At 44.0% G+C, this 16,918-nt stretch overlaps 1 pseudogene; it reads left to right on the plus strand.

Moving 5' to 3' along the window:
- The window catches only part of LOC147431421 (uncharacterized), a 29,155-nt pseudogene extending 20,567 nt beyond the window's left edge, over nt 1–8,588 (plus strand).
- Nucleotides 8,589–16,918: the final 8,330 nt, after the last annotated feature.

Raw genomic sequence — 16,918 nt, forward strand, 5'->3', positions numbered from 1 at the left:
CAGCAGCAAGTGCACAGATGCTTCTGACCCAGCATTGATCATGAGTGACTCGGAGTCTTGTGCTATACAAGATTGGAAGAGGTGCAATTTGATGCGACTTGAAATTGAGTAACACCTCACGTGTTTTTTTTCCCCCCGAGAAAAAGATCCTTCAATTATCTTTCCCATTTATTCTAAAGTATGCATTGGCTTATGGTTTTCAGCATCGTCTTAGACACTTGGATTGAGAATCCCAGGTAAATGTTTATTTTTGCCTTTACATTTGCTTAAGAGTTATTTAGATGGGGAACTGCCGATGTTCATCTTTTTTTTAGGGAGCTTGCAAAAAAATTGAGTGTTGTTGATTGGGAAGAAATGTCGGATGAGCATTATGATCGATTTGTGACTGCGTTAGGTTGTGGCGGAGTATCCTTCGAGTGGTAGGTTTTATGGCAGTAGTTGTATGGATAGTTGAAAATTTTATGCTTTCATAATAGGTGGATGTTTATAGGTTCTCTGATGTGAATTGCTATCTCGCTTTGAGGCGAAGAGATGGGAGAAGAGCAAAAGATGTCACTCAGAAGCTTGAAGAGGAAATTAAAGATACAGATCTGGTTTCAGTCATGAAAAGGTGCAGGTCAAGCTCGAACGATGAGTGTGAACCACTTGATGAGGAATTGTGTGGTCTACCTCCATTCTCGAAAGAGAAAGCTGACAAGAACCATCGTGTGGGGAGGAGTAAGCACTCAGTCAACTAATCCCTAGCTTGTCAACCCAAAAGTTAATTTTGTATAAATTTCGAATGTGAGCCCTTAGCTCAAGGATCAATGCAATGACCTAGTCGAGCAGCTAGTTTTCAACCCATGTTCTACAAGACATCGATCTTTAAATCAAGATGATCTATTTCGTTCGGTTTTCTTTTGATGCATACTTGTCATTCTCTTGTAATGAGCATATTGTTTATAATATATTGGTCCTTTAAGGGCTTGGATGTGAAGTTGTCTAGTCGTTTGCTAATTTCATTATTGAATATTGTGATGACTCGTAATTTTGTCTACTACTTGATCTGGTTTGTTGTGAATGTGTTGCTGAGTCGTCAACGTTGAGATTGCCTTGGCGTTTGAATCCATAAATTGATTAAAATTGGTTTGCTCTTTTTGCTGATATAGAATAGATTATTTGGTGGTGCGTCATAAGGGTCGACTCTCAAAGAGTACGTATGTTGGTGTCTAGATTGGTTCTAGACTTATGCAGTGTTACATCAGATTGAAGGTGATTGACCTTAACAACTGATATGTAAGAGCTGCAATGTATCTTTCTGTTTCAAACTAGTTGATAACAAGTTCATTTATGAAGCTTTGTGATTCACATATACAGATTCATGTTGTTTGATCTTTTTCACTGGTCGTCAAATTCTCTTGTAGATATTGAGATGGAGTTGGAGCGGAAGAGGGGAAACAATAGCGTGAAGGTGGTGGCTGGAACAGATACTTTGTTCACAAGTGATCAAGGTCATGGTCTACTCCATCTTCCTGTGGGTTCTAAAGTGGCTATTGACACGAGCATACTCATTTATCTGGCTCAACGAGGTGTGGAAGCTTTCAAGACAAAAGCAGAGATTGTGGAAGAGGTGTTTTGCCTGCCAGTGGAATTTGTGGTCGCGCAATCTGCGTTTACAAAGCTGCTCTACGTATTATTGAAGAAGAGCAAGCAAATCTCTGGCGCGGGCTCCGCTGAGGATTGCAAGAATCCTCGCCAGTTCCGCCTCAAGTCTATCATAAGATTGTATGAGTTTTTGAAGCGCTATGAATTTGCACAGGTGAGAAATCGGAGATTCTTGCCGGTTCTTATTGAATTCTATCTTCAGCATGTTTTGAATGTTTGAAATGTCATGAATGTGCACAGGCTGAGTGTTCTTGGGGTGCTTATCTCCATTGTAACAGACTTGGACACTCCAAGTCAAGAATCAACCGCGACAGCACCAAATAACCACTTCAAAACAATTCACAGATCACAATAGATTTGCACTGGCCCGGCGGAGTTCCGTGCCTAGAGATATTGGCCCCAAAGACTGGCGCCCCTTTCGGTATTTCTTTTTATATTAATCAATCATCAAAGTACAAGAGAGCGGTTAGGGTTTCACTCTCAGACTCTGCGTCCAGATGCTCTGAGAAGTGAGGCCCTCACCACTAATTTAAAGGTTACAAGGGATGCCCAAAAGCAGAGCCCCAAAAGCTTTTAAAATCAAAAGCATCAGTTCTCTCTCTCTCTTAGAGAGTCTTTTCTTTTTTTTTAATAAAAAAAAGCAAAAGCAAAATTCGCGTCGCTCATCATTTTCCAAATTTTTTTTTTTTAATAATCCGCCTCCGCGATTTTCGGAATTTAGGGTTTTTAGCAAAAATTAGGGTTTGCAAGAATTTTAGGGTTTTTGGCAGAAATTAGGGTTTCTGCTGTCCGCCACGTCATCACTTTGTGACATACCCCCCTCTTGAAAGCATTGTAATCGACCGCGATTACGCCTGCAAAACCGACAAAAGTCATAAACCGTCTTAGCAGACACTGATTGTTAGTACCTACGTACTAGGAACGCACATCTAGCACATGTACAAAATCGATAGTCACATCACACGACATCACCAGACATCACAGGACATCACATGACATTCAACATTCATTCGGATCTTAGACCATGATTTATCGGCAATGTAGCTAGCAATCACATCTAGGTCCAATCGGGACCTCATCGATGTCCGATTGACTAACCCCTATTGCAACCATGTCCATTCGAGATCAATCGACCAAAATGTTGCAGTCATTTCGGCTATCAATTCCTGCACTCACAAGAAGTCAAGAACAAATCAGTATCATAATCAGGAATTCCATTTCATAAAGTCATCCAGCAGAATATTGTCAGCTCTCAGTATCCCTGAAGCTCAAAGAGACATCAGTGACTTTAGTATCAAAATCGAGGCATCTGTTGATAAAGGAGTGGAGTAACTCCCCTCTTGTGCATCCCACTGCACCAGATCTTCGGCCAAGCTGAGTTTCTGGGTTCCGTTTGGAGTAGACTATGCTAAACCAAAACATCGAGGTAAAGTTTCACAATCCGAGGAGTATCTGCTAGGTCCTCCTCCTCCATCCACTTCGCATCAAATGCAGGAAAGTTCTTGAACTTAACCAAGAACCGCCTTCGGACTTTACCTTTCTTCGTATCATTATGTGCCAAAATCTGTTCAGGAACAAGGATCTCCTCGTTTTCTTCCACTTCGGGTTGCTCATCAGGCTCCCCATCATCAGGCACATCACCCTTAACAGGTTTCAAGAGACTCACATGCAATGCATTATGAATCCTCCAAGTATCTGGCAGTTCCAATCGGAAGGAGACATCATTTATCTTGTCAGTAATCTGGAAAGGTCCGTAGTATCACATACTAAGCTTTGGAAAAAGCCTCTCCTTTCCCTTTTTCTTTCTTAGGCGTGCCTTCTCAAAAGTAAGAGCACCCAATCATCCTCCTTCAGTTTCCAGTTGCGAAGATGGCGATCCGTTGCCTTTTTCTGTCGTTCTTGAGACTCCTACAAAGTCTCGCGAACCTTGGCAAAAGCCGTATCCAAATCTCGCGAAAATTCATCCGCTTCAAATTTCTAATCTTTCGTACTCAGGAAGGATGGAACCTTCGCAGCAGTTTCAACAATCTCTCATGGCGTCTTCCCCGTCGAAGAGTATATCGTGTTATTGTAGACAAATTCCACCAAAGGTAAGTTCTTTTCCCATTGAGTCTTCTGATGCGAGATACAAGACTTCAATAAATCTAAAATCACTGAATTGGCAATCTCAGATTGCCCGTCAGTCTGCAAGTGGAACGATGACGAGAACTGCAACCGCGTGCCAATGTTCTCCCAAATTGCCTTCCAAAACAAACTCATAAATCTGGGGTCTCTGTCGGAGACAATTGTCTCAGGCGTGCTATGTAATCGGAAAATCATCGTGATCATTCTGTATTCTCGGGAGATAAAAAAAAATGAAATCCATTTCAATATTTTCCCACGGGCGGGTGGGTATGGGTAAAGGCTGTAACAATCCCTGTGCCTTATGCCTGTCAAACTTCACCTTCTGGCATACCAAGCAACTGCGCACAAACTCTTCCATATCCTTCTTCAGTCTCCGCCAAAAGAAATCTCTCTCTACCCCTTTCATGGTGGTAGCAATGCCGCGGTGACCCGTAAAAGGTGGACAATGGCATTCAGTCATAACCTTTTCCCTCAACGGCTGTGTAACGCACAACATAGTCTTTTTCATCAAGTAGCCTTCCCGAAGGGAGTATCCAGCTACTGTCTCCCCATCCCGTATCCGTGTGAAAATATCTGCAAAACCTGTATCTATGGCACACTGATCGACCATATCCTCGAAGCTCCTATGATGTATCGCGGAAATAGCCAGAACCAACGGTTTCCGAGACAAAGCATCTGCCACCACATTCTTTTGTCCCTGCACATGGACTATCTTGAAGTGGAACTGTGACAAGATGTTTGCCCACCACATCTGCTTTTCCGAAAGCTGCTTCTGTGACAAGAAGTAGCGCAAACTCTGATGGTCTGTAAAGACAGTAAAATCCGCTTCGAGTAGGTAATGCCGCCACTGAGTAAGAGCATGGATAACCACCAAAAGCTCTTTCTCATAAATCTGTGCTGTCATCTCCGGCCTAGAGAACAAACGACTCTCGTAAGCTATGACATGGCCTTCTTGCATCAAGACCGCACCCAGACTACGACCACAAGCATCACAAAATACTTCAAATGACTTCTGCAAGTCCGGCAAAGTCAAATCTGGTCCTGTAGTGAATTTCTCTTTCAATGTCTGAAAGGCAGTCACCTCTGTGGGTCCCCACGAAAAAGGTACTCCTTTCTGTGTCAAGGTATACAAAGGGGAAGCAACCTCTGCAAACTTTCGTATGAACCGCCTGTAGTACGAACACAGTCCCAAGAAGCTTCTAACTTCATGGACATTCCTCAAATCGGGCCAATCACGGATAGTCTCTATCTTGGCCGGGTTCATTTGCATCTCTGGTAGGAAAAATTCACTTTTCTTAGCATTAATCACTAATGTGTGATCTCGTAATGCTTGAAAGACTTGAAGCAGATGATCTCTGTGTTCTGCCTCATTCTTGGAGAAAACAATGATGTCGTCAAAGAAAGTGCCAACAAATAGCCTGTACTCTCGAAAAATCCTATCCATCATCCGATTAAATGTCGCAGGACCATTGGTTAAGCCAAAAGGCATCACCAAAAACTCAAATAACCCAAAAGTCGTCCGAAAGGCTGTCTTGTAGACATCTCCTGGCGCTATCCTGATCTGATGATATCCACTCTTCAAGTCAATCCTGCTAAAGCACGAGGATCCCTGTAACCTGTCGAGTATATCATCGATCCTAGGAATCGGAAATCTGTTCTTGATGGTGATTTCGTTGAGAGTGCTATAATCGATGCACATTCTCCAAGATCCGTCTTTCTTCAAAACCAACAACACTGGAGAGCAATACGGTGAAGTACTAGGCTGGACAAGACCCTTTTCCAAGAGGTCTTTCACTGAGTTCATAATCTTTTCATTCTGTACTCGGCTCACACGATAAGGTGGCCGATTCGGTGGCGTGCTTCCAGATATCAGATCAATGGTATGATCTTCAGGCCCTCTCAAAAGCAATCGGCATGAGCGTGGAGAAAAAAAAATCTTGGCGTTCTTTTCTTCAGGTCAAAACATTTTCAACTTTTATCCATCGTTCAGTTCTCCCAAAAGAATGAGTAAGAAAACTGAAGTTCATCAAGTACAATCTCTAAGCCCTTCATTTATCAAAGTCGCTTTCTCGGCCCGGTAGTCAACAACGGCGTAGTTCTTGTGGTACCAAGGGATCCCGAGTAGAACGTCACTCACGTGCCCTGAACACCCCTGTCATTGCAAACGAAGTTTGCCAATGCTCGGTGTAATGGCAACATCCCATCCGGGTGCCAGTTGAACTACCTCCGCCTGTGGCGTCAGTCTGTCGGGTGTAGTTCCAAATCGAGCCGCCAATTCCAAGTGAAAAGAAGTTGGCCTTGGCTCCTTCAAAAGAGCTTCCTGATCCTTCACTTTGCCCCGAAAGCGGCAAAGTTTGTACTTTCATTCATTAGATTCGGTGCAGGTCCCACGCCATGTGGTACCAGTTTGCTTTTCTATCTGCCTTTTCTGCCACATTCCTCAGGTGCTCTCGAACTCTTAGACCTGTCGTTGTCTTTATCATTCTGTTCTTTCTGTGCCTTATCAGGGCACTTTGCGGAAATATGTCCATGTTCCCCGCATCCAAAGCACTTCCCCTCTCTGATGAAGCGAGCTCTCTCCTCAGGAGTAAGCTTGGGTCGTGCATCCTTTTTTTTTTCTCTTGGTTGCTCTTTTTCATTCTACTTTCATTCCCAGAAGTCTGTTCGGCTCGTTGTGTCATGGCCTCATCTGTGGGGTAGGTCAGACTGCCAGAGTGAATGGCAAAGCCCCGCTTCGCATGACTCATCAACTCCCGAATAGAAGCCGACTTCTGTTCCAAGCAGTGATCTCAGATCTCTGTAGGTAGACCCAAGGTAAACCGCTCAATCTGTTCTTTGAATGAGATCTTCTTGAATGAAGAGGCGGGTAGAAAAGAGCTCCAGAATCTTTCACAATAAGAATTCACTGTATCGCTCTTGGTCATCCGGAGATGGTTCCAAGCAGCTCGTATATCTCGCTCAAACTCTTGAGTCAACCAAGAAGAAATAAAAAGCCTCTTGAATTTCAGCCATGCAATTGGCACAGTCTTGCTTAATAGAAGCGTGGACCACCAAGTGCGAGCATTCCCCTTAAAATAAGAGGCAGCTCTCCGAATCTTGGAGTGCTCTGAATAGCGTCCTCCCGCGAAAGCGATGTCAAACTGCTGTATAAAAGACAAAGTCTTTGAAGCATCGGAGTATCCCGAAAAAGTATCAAACTTAAGTGCTTGGCCACCTTCCTTAAACTCTCGGACTTTCTTGCTTTTATCTTCGAGAAAGTCATACTGGTTGGCTTTGTAAAAATTCCTCTTGTTTGCATAAAAGTTTCCGTTGTCAGAGTCTGAACTGTCCGTAGACGAGTCCTCTGTAGAAGTGTCACTCACTGGGCTTTTTCTTACCCTTTCCGAAGCGTTGTTTCTTGCTTCGCTTTTTGCTTTTCCTGTCTTCTTCGCTAGAGTCTGAAGAGCTAGAAGAACTGTCAGAAGAAGAAGAAGAACTGGGTAGGCCTTCAAACTTGACGCGCTTCTTCAGTTTCTTTGCCTTGTCGAATGTTGACCGACGACCCAAATATCCCGGGAAGTCAGTGCCTTTCTTCTGCTTTTTGCCGTGCTTTTTGTCCTTCTTTTGCACGTCAAAAAGCTGAGCAATCCGTGCATCAACCACGTTCTCTAGTTCCTTCTCCGTATATTTCTTGGAGGCAGAAGATTTCTTGAGAGCGGGTTTCGGGAGTGGTGTTGTGGTTTTCTGCCACTCTGTCTATACCTCTTCCAAAGAGGTCTGGTTCATATATTTTGCCATCGTCGGGTCCTTGGCAAAATTGAGCATCATCTTTGTTGCATTGCCAATCAATTGACGACGCTCCATCTCTTGCTGTTCCGCTTGAGTAGGCCTAGGCGGGCCATACTCTCTGTCTGAATCTTCGTTGTGATCCCAGCCTGCATCTCCAGATGCAGAGGGAGTCGACTGATCATTGCCTGAAGCCATAGGTGCCGCGGAAAAAAATTTCGGGGATCGGATTTCCCGTAGAAGAGAAATCGGCCGTGCTCTGATACCACTGTAACAGACTTGGACACTCCAAGTCAAGAATCAACCGCGACAGCACCAAATAACCACTTCAAAACAATTCACAGATCACAATAGATTTGCACTGGCCCGGCGGAGTTCCGTGCCTAGAGATATTGGCCCCAAAGACTGGCGCCCCTTTCGGTATTTCTTTTTATATTAATCAATCATCAAAGTACAAGAGAGCGGTTAGGGTTTCACTCTCAGACTCTGCGTCCAGATGCTCTGAGAAGTGAGGCCCTCACCACTAATTTAAAGGTTACAAGGGATGCCCAAAAGCAGAGCCCCAAAAGCTTTTAAAATCAAAAGCATCAGTTCTCTCTCTCTCTCTTAGAGAGTCTTTTCTTTTTTTTTAATAAAAAAAAGCAAAAGCAAAATTCGCGTCGCTCATCATTTTCCAATTTTTTTTTTTTTTTTTTAATAATCCGCCTCCGCGATTTTCGGAATTTAGGGTTTTTGGCAAAAATTAGGGTTTGCAGGAATTTTAGGGTTTTTGGCAGAAATTAGGGTTTCTGTTGTCCGCCACGTCATCACTTTGTGACATCCATCCGTTGAGGTTGACAGCTACGACACAAATTCAGCCTTATGATGCTCGTCTCATCACGGAGAGTTAAGTGCCAGGGGTGCACGTGTTTGCATGTGAAGACATGGCGCACGGTCAGGTTGTCGCCTGTGTGCGAGAGGATGTGCAGAGGAAAGTTATTCTGTGGAATATTCTGGTGCATGATTTGCAAACATATTTGCGTAAAAACAGGGCATCAAATTTTGGCCAAGGTTAAATGTCACTTTGTATGGAAGCGTACTGGATTGGGTCGTATCAAATCCACAAACTTTCTTTTTGACAAACTCCACCTGTTCTCATACATAAAGTACATTAGGAACTCATTCACATTCCATTCATTTTTGGGGTTGTAACCTTCAACTTTGACATAACAAGGACACTTTTATGCATGTTTCAGACCCTTCATCATGTCATGTGCTCGTATGTTGGCATATGCTCAAGCTGCTAGTCAATCAGATGCATATAGGAAACGTTTATTGGAGTTTGCAAACACTATCAGCCAGTTTTGATTAAATGGGATGTTTATGGCAGATTCCTTGTTAGAGTTTATATATTAAGTTGAGATTATTTGGTTTGCTGGTGTATATGCACCGAATGATGTGAAGCAATGCTGTGATTTATGGAAGCAGCTACATTCATGCATTAAACTTGGAAGACCTGGTTTGTTGATGGGAGATTTTAACATTCAATCCACATCTAGGATGCATTTACCTCAGTGGTTCTTTAAAAAGCTCTACAGTCATGGTTGCATCGTCTCGACCGGCTATATGGACAATGGTGTAAGCTTGTAAAGCACAGGATTAACAATCAAGTGCATAGCTCTGATTGATTGACCATTCTAGTTTTATTGTAGAGCGTTCTTATATGAGAGCCTCCCACTGATATTTTATTCTTTTCTTGAGATGCAATAAGTGAGAAAATCTCCGCCAACTTTATTTGTTACAAAGGTGCATTTGTACGGTCCCTGTTTTTATGTAAAGAGGGCCGTCAAGAGAGTAAGAAAGGCTTATCATGACTTTCGCAACGCTTATTCTAATGAGCCATTTGTGTAGGTGCTTTTCTTTGTACAAAGCTCTGCACACGACATCTTTTTTTGCATGTGTAGCTACTATTTCATACAATGTAAGGCTTGGTTGCTCAAAGGCCTGAACCAAACAAAAAAAACATCATGCGTGTGTATAAGGTGAGCAATACCGTCATCAGTATATCAGATGGCTGCAATGACAAAAACAGTTAAAACATTTCAGAAAATTTGTAAGGTGAGCAATACCATCATCGATATATCAGATGTCTGCAATGACAAAAACAGTTAAAACATTTCAGAAAATTTTGACCTCATCTCATCAACATAATTCCCAGTGTTTCCATCTTTTCTTTCAGTACTACCCGAAACTTTGGAAATATTTGCGATTTTGGGCTGTTAGTCATGTCTTCAGGAAGAAAACTCACATCTACTGCACCTGAATAGTCGCAAATGCTTTCACCGTGAGGACTTACATCTAGTGCATCCAGTTTATGTCACTTTTGTTCCTTTCACATTGTTTCTCCATGAGAAAAATTCTAAAGTACCTTTTTTGGTTTTTTTTAATGATAAATTGAGAAATAAGCTTTCATGTGATGTGCAAGTAGCACTGTGTAGTAATTGGGCATGTCATGATTTTGCTTTTGTGCAACCGTCTCCATAGGGACCTATCGAACACTGGAATTGATGGACCTGTGCCAGATGAGATCAGAAACCTTAATCATCTCACGAATCTGGACTTGAGCAATGTCAGGAACTCCAAACCCCCTCACAATCTTATTGTAGGCGACTTGTCTCCACTAGGATCTCTAACAAGCCTCTTACACTTGTATGACTGTTGTTTCCTAGAAAATGTCACCGTTTTCATTGAAAATATGCGGATTTACATGTACTGTGGTGTGTTGTGTTAGTAGCTTTTTGTTTTTGTCTTTCTCTTATTTCCTTCTATCTAAAGAAATATGTCATACTCAGACAGGTCTTGAGTCTGTAATTTTATATTTAGCACGACTAATTTTTCTTTGTAGGAATTTAAGTTTCAACCACATTCAGTTGAACACCTTTCCTACTGCCATTTACAACCTGTCAAACCTCATCACTTTGTAAGTGCTTATAATCAGTTATGAAGCTGTGGTGTATTTTGACATTCTGTAAAATTCTCATTTTCCATATTCACAGGAAACTTGACAACAATGCTATTTCAGGATCCTTGCCTGCAGAGCTTTCCCAATTGAAAAGCTTGATATATCTGTAAGTTTCTCTTACGTGTAAGTCACATTCACATACTTGCATGTACATATGTTGTATTTACTTTACTTTTCATGGATTGGTGCGTGTGTTGTCTCTTTGTTGTGTGAGCGCATGTGCGGGTAGGCGTGCGGGCGCGCGCATGTGTGTGTGACACCATCATTTGGTCATTGGCAGCCGATATATTGGGAGGTTATTTTTGGGCAAACAAAAGAATGTGAGATATGGTGTCAAGATCCTAATGTTTGTCTCAGTCTCCTGTTTTAAGGACTGCAATCTTGATTTCTCTTTTGATTGTCATTCAATATGTTTAAATGTTAATGTGCTTTCATCCGAGCATGATGCTACTGTAGAAGGATATTCTGTTTTAAAAGAGTTCGCTAACGTGTTTCCAACAGATTTATCCGATGGGCTTCCATTGTCTCGTGGATCCGACCTTGCCATCTTGTCTCTCGGCAACCTTATAAGTTCAGCCCGAAAGAGAAGGACAAGATTGCTATGTAGCTACAAGCCTATCTTGCGAAAGGTTTTATTCAGCCTAGTAAATCTCCGTGGAATGCTCGTCTTCTTATCGCCAAAACGAAGAACGGAGGGATGCGCTTTTGCGTAGAGTACAAGGGTCTTAATAAGGTCACCGTCAAGAATAAGTATTTGTTACTGATGACCTCATGGATTGACTCTCGGGTATGTGATACTTCACCAATGTTGATCTTTGGTGTGGTTACCATCAGATACGGATATACCTGCGTGATGTCGTGAAAACCGCATTCCATACACGTTATGGACGTTACCGATTGGTAGTCTTACCTTCTGGATCGACCAATGCTCCTGCAACTTTCTAGTGGGTACCACAAGGGCTGGTTTTCCTTACCTCCAAGCCCACACCGATACAGGTGTGTGGGTAGAGCAGCCAAGGGCCTAGAGTCTAAGTGTGGTGATTACACAAGATAGCTCACAAATGAGCCTAGGGTCCTATTTATAGAACCGCCCTAACCAAAGGGTCATGTTGACACTTGGCCGTGGCATAGCTCTGGTGCCCATCCTAATGTCTGGGGACGTAACACTTCCCCCCTTAATTTTATTTGTTGTCCTTAGCAATATCCTCGGTGATAAATCCGGGAAAACGACCCTCGAAGAATTGTATTGATTTCCAAGTAGCACTTGACTCAGGTTGATGCTTCCACTTGATCAAATACTCGGGGTAAGAAGCCTTTAGAGACCGCCTGTTCCTTTGATCATAACTTGTGCCAGAGTGCTTCTATGAGAAAATTCAATCTGCGGTAGATAACGTTCCCATTCAGACTGACGGCGGGAGACATATGCATGTAGCATATCTTCCATGGTTTGGTTGGTGCATTTAGTATGTCCATTAGTCTCAGACTGATCTGAGGATGACATACCTAAGCGCGTCTCCAATTTTTGGAAGACCATTTGCCAAAAATTGCTAGTGAACCTAGGGTCATGGTCACTAACAATCTCCTTCGGTAAACCTTACAACTTACATTAGTGCTCTACAAGAGCTGAGCTAACTCATGACTCTTTATAGTGGTGCGAGTAGTATTAAATGCGCCATTTTCGTGAGTCAATCAACAACGACCTAGATGGTAATCACGACCACTATTTGTCCAAGGCAATCCAACTACAAAATCCATAGAAATGCTAGTTCTTATCGGGAATTTGCAGAGGATGTAAGAGCCCAACAGGCTTTTGACGTTTAGCTTTGTTAGGCTTTAATAAGCTGACATTGTGTACATTCTCGCTTTCTGGCTACCTTTCTCTCTGTAGCCAACCTACATGCATCCAGACTGCCATTGCTCTTCGGGCTACAAACGATAGAAGTCAATGGAGATTTCGGTGAACGAAAGAACATTCATCTCCGGGATCCTACTAAGGGCATCGACCACCACATTGGTAGCATCCTTACGGTAGTGTATCTCAAAGTTGAACTACTACATGAGCTCGGCCCATCTTGCCTTGTGGCCTCGAAGTTCAAGTTGATCACAAAGATATTTCGATTTAATGCTTCTTTTAGTGCTAGGCTTCATTATGGCTGAGTTTGCCCTTATCTCCGGAGTCATGACAGAAACTCAGTACGCTGAACTTTGTGTTGATGTATGCTCATGTGTGTGTGCGTGTGGAGACAGTTCGTGGCATTGCTCTGCTCTGCGCGTTGTCAGAAGTTGTTCTGCGCGCTGCTAACCCTGCGTGCACTGCCCTGCTCTGTGCACTGCAGCTTCGGTGTGCTGTCCACCTCTACGTCCCCTCTTTGCCCTGGTCTGCGCGCTGCTAACCCTGCGTGCACTGCCTTGCTCTGTGCACTGCAGCTTCGGTGTGCTGTCCACCTCTACGTCCCCTCTTTGCCCTGGTTCAGTTTTCGCCCTCATCCTGTGAGAGTGTGTGTGTGTGCAGCTTTCAGTTTGACTAGATACCTGCGTGTAGAAGTCTTTCAGCAACAGGTTTGTGTACAGCCAGCCTTTGTGTCACCAGGAGGTGTATTTTTCCTGTTGCCTTCCGTAAATAAGTACTAGAAATTTTTATTTATTTTCCCCGGGACCCTTGAAAAGGTGCAAGTGGACATTGCATGGCCAGTGTGAAACGGCTGCGGCCGAATAGGTTTCTCACAGCGGGAGTCTGGGTCGGTCAGTCTGGGACTGGTCGGGCCAGTTAGCACTGAATTCTGATGAGTATGGAAGGCTGTGTGCGCCAAATGAACTCTGGGCCACTCGGAAAGTCACTTATAACTTTATAAGTCAGTGGGAACTAGGGAATTAACTCAAAGGGGCAAACTGGACACTTGGCAGTTGTAGAGCCATCTGCAGGACACCTCAGCTAGAGGAGGCGCCCAAGAGAGAGGGGGCTGATTTTTCACACATAAGTGACCTACAGTGTGTGTGTGTGAGTAGTGGGTGCAGGTCTGCAGCTTTAATGGAAAGCTTGCCTTCTCCTCTGTCTCATGTAGCGCGATGACTTGCTCTCGTGCATCTCTCTCTCCCCTTTGGCACATATGGTAATACCCCACTAGTTGGGCTACTCAGTTGAACATGTACAGTTCTGGGGGTTTATGTGCGTTTGCCAAGGCAAGAGCCTTCTGAGTAGGAACCGGATTAGCTAATTGCTAATCCCCCACAGGTACGCACTGTTCCATCGCGAAAGATTGCGAGTTCGGAGAGTTTTCTCGCGTACAGGGGAACTGTCCCATTGCGTGCGGGAGCCCTTGGGACACGCGTAGGCATGTTCGCTCCGCTAAAAACGATCCGAAACAGCGAATTACAGCCTGCTGTGTTTTTCTGCAGGTTTAGGGTTTCGCACCTAAATTGCAAGGGAACACCGGGGGAGCCTCGCGAGAGCCTTGGGATGCGTGTACAGGCTTTTGGGCACCCGGCAGTGAAAAACAGGGAATTACAACCTGCTGAATTTCTGTGACAGCTCACCAGAAAACTTCCAGATAGCGAGGGAATCCGTCCTAGACAGGTGCTTTTGACCTACAGGGGTTTTTGCGTCGTTATGTTGCCAAAATCAGGTCGAAAACCTGCGTTTTCAGCCCTCGCCAGGTTTGGACAGCTTTGTGAAAGCTTGTGCGAAGTGGTCGGATCGTCTACCTTAATTTGAATAAAGAAATACCGAAAGGGGCGCCAGTCTTTGGGAGCCTACAGGGTGTCGGTCTCGTGTGCGCAGTGACATTCTAGTCGTTGGACGCAACTGTGTTCTCTTCCCTTCTCAGTGCTCTGTGTAAAGTTAACAGGTAATTGAAATAGTAAAGCCCTCTATGTTGTACAGGCCGGTTATATGGTTCCATTGATGGGATAGTCACTTTTTCTTCAAAAAGTGCAGCGTGGATTGTTGTGGGTGAAAGCAACACAGAGCTTGTCGTTATGGCAGAGAAGAGAGACCAAGTACCTGAAGAGGGATCTTCCTCACATGGCACGGAGAAAGTTCCTTCAACTCTTCAATAAGAGGACAGGTTGTTTAGAACTCAACTGCGTTGCTGCATGGACATGTTTCAGCAGTTGGCTAACAACCCAAGGATACAGGAGTTCTTACAGGCTTCGACACAGGGTTTTCAGCCTCCTACACAGGGCATGACTGAGCCGTTGCAGGAAAAGGAGATTTCCAATGCGCAGAAGACTCATGATGCTCGAGGGAAAGCCCATGTGGTTGAGCAACTAGCGGTGTCCAATGATCCAAAGCAACTTGCTTTAGCTGGACAGGAACCAATTGTGCATGGTCAAGGGAGTAATGAACACGCTATGCGTCAGACCCTTCCATTACCTATTACTTATCCTGGTTATTTTGGAGGTGGTTCAGTGTTTGAAGCTATGGCTGGACCTTCCACAGGTTATATGCCAGGGAATGTGTTCGGGACAATGCAAACAAGCATGGGTAACCCTATATACGCGAACATGGGTGTCCAACCAGGTTTTCAGGGTGCCTACGGCTAGTTTCGAGTGCCTGGAACACAATTTGGTATGGCTGGTTTTTGGCAGCCATACGTACCAAATGCAGATACCACAGGTAAAACAGTTGATGCGAGTGCTGGAATAAACAATCATAGAGCACCACTGTTACAGGCACCTGTTTATGATAATGTGGCTCCTTTGAGTCAGCTTAAGGATTACAAGGAAGGTGGGCAGGGAGTGAAGTTTGAAACTTTCAGAGGAACTGAGGATCAATTGAAGGATTTGACCTTCATACAGCAGTTCGATGCAGCTTATGCTGGAGGAAACTTCACGGAATCTTCAAAGATACGCAAGGCTGCCACTTTCTTGAGAGGGAATGCGCTTCAATGGTGGACCGCATTGTTGAACCAGGGTCAAGCCCCAACAACGTGGGTCCAATTCAAAACAGCTTTTTGCGCCTGCATGGTTGACAAACACTTTTGAAGTGGATGTGATGACAGAATGGCACGAGTTGAATGCTAAACAGTGTGCGAATCTGGAAGAGTACAATAAACAGTTTTGGGCCGCACTGTTGCCAGTCACCTCTTACAGGTTTGTGCCATTGTCAGAACAAATTGAGAAGTACTGTTGCGGATTGCCCAAGAAAATCAGGGACTATTGCACAAAGACTACTGTCATTAATATGTTTCAGTTGATAGAGAATGCAAGAGTGGCCAGCAATCTGTCGAAGGGAGATTCCGATGGATTTAATAGCCACAAGAAAGGGTCCCAGGGCAAACAGTTTTCAGCCAAGGGCAATGTTGCAGCAAAGCCTTCTGAGCCTCCCACAAAGAAGCCCTCCACGGTGATACGTCCAAGAAGCAGTCTAAGTCTTCTTCGGGACGAGGACAAGGACAAAAGAGGCATTTTTCTGGCAAAACTTTTGAAGAACGGAAAGCTCTTAGGGAGGCCAAGAAATGCTACATTTGTGAACAGGAAGGACATTTTGCGAATGAATGCCCACAGAAGAAGTCACAGGATAAGGATGACAAGTCAGACCATAAAGGGAAGAAGCCAAAGCCAAGTGCAGGACTTGTTCCAGATTTGGTTGGAGACCAGCCAAACACGAATGCCACGGAGCTGTGCAGAGCTTGGGGCAAAGTTAGAGACCAGACAATGTTGGTTTTCTTTGATCCAGGAGCCTGTGCAAATTTCATATCACCAGAATTGGCATCAAAGTTGGGCATTCGTGCAGAGGAGATGGGTATGACAGGGGAAGCAGGTTTGGCATGCCCAGGTCATTCAGAGCCCGTTACTCCCATTTTGGGGAAGCTTCGTCTACACATTCGGAGTTATGTCGATGCGGAAGAGTTTCATATTATGCCACTTGAGGGCTGTGATGTGTTACTGGGTATCCCATAGTGTTACAAGTTGCATGCTATGGTGGATACTTACAACAAAAAGATTACCCTTGTACATAGAGGAAAGACTCATGTCCTTGATGTAAAGCTTAAAGGCGAGTCTGTTTCAGTTGTTTCTGCTTCTGCTATTTCATCTGTAATAAAGAATCATCTTTCTGCGTACTTGATCCTTGCAAAAGAAGTACCGCAAGTTGTATCTAATTTGTCTACCTTAGATAAAGACAGGTCAACTTTTTTGAGTGATTTCAGTGATTGTTTTTCGGACTCTTTGCCAGGGGAGTTACCTCCTGAGAGACCTGAGGATCATAGTATAGATCTTGTGCCAGGTTCTAGTCCACCAAATAGACCACCATACAGGGTTAGTGCAGCCCAGTAGAAAGAGATTATGAGTTAGGTCAACGAGCTTTTAGAGAAGGGGCTGATTCAGCCCAGTTCATCCCCTTTTTGTTCGCCTGTACTCTTAGTGCAGAAGAAGGATGGTTCA

Source organism: Adiantum capillus-veneris, chromosome 21 (assembly GCF_014529385.1).
Source record: "Adiantum capillus-veneris isolate H3 chromosome 21, ASM1452938v2, whole genome shotgun sequence".
NCBI lineage: Eukaryota > Viridiplantae > Streptophyta > Polypodiopsida > Polypodiales > Pteridaceae > Adiantum > Adiantum capillus-veneris.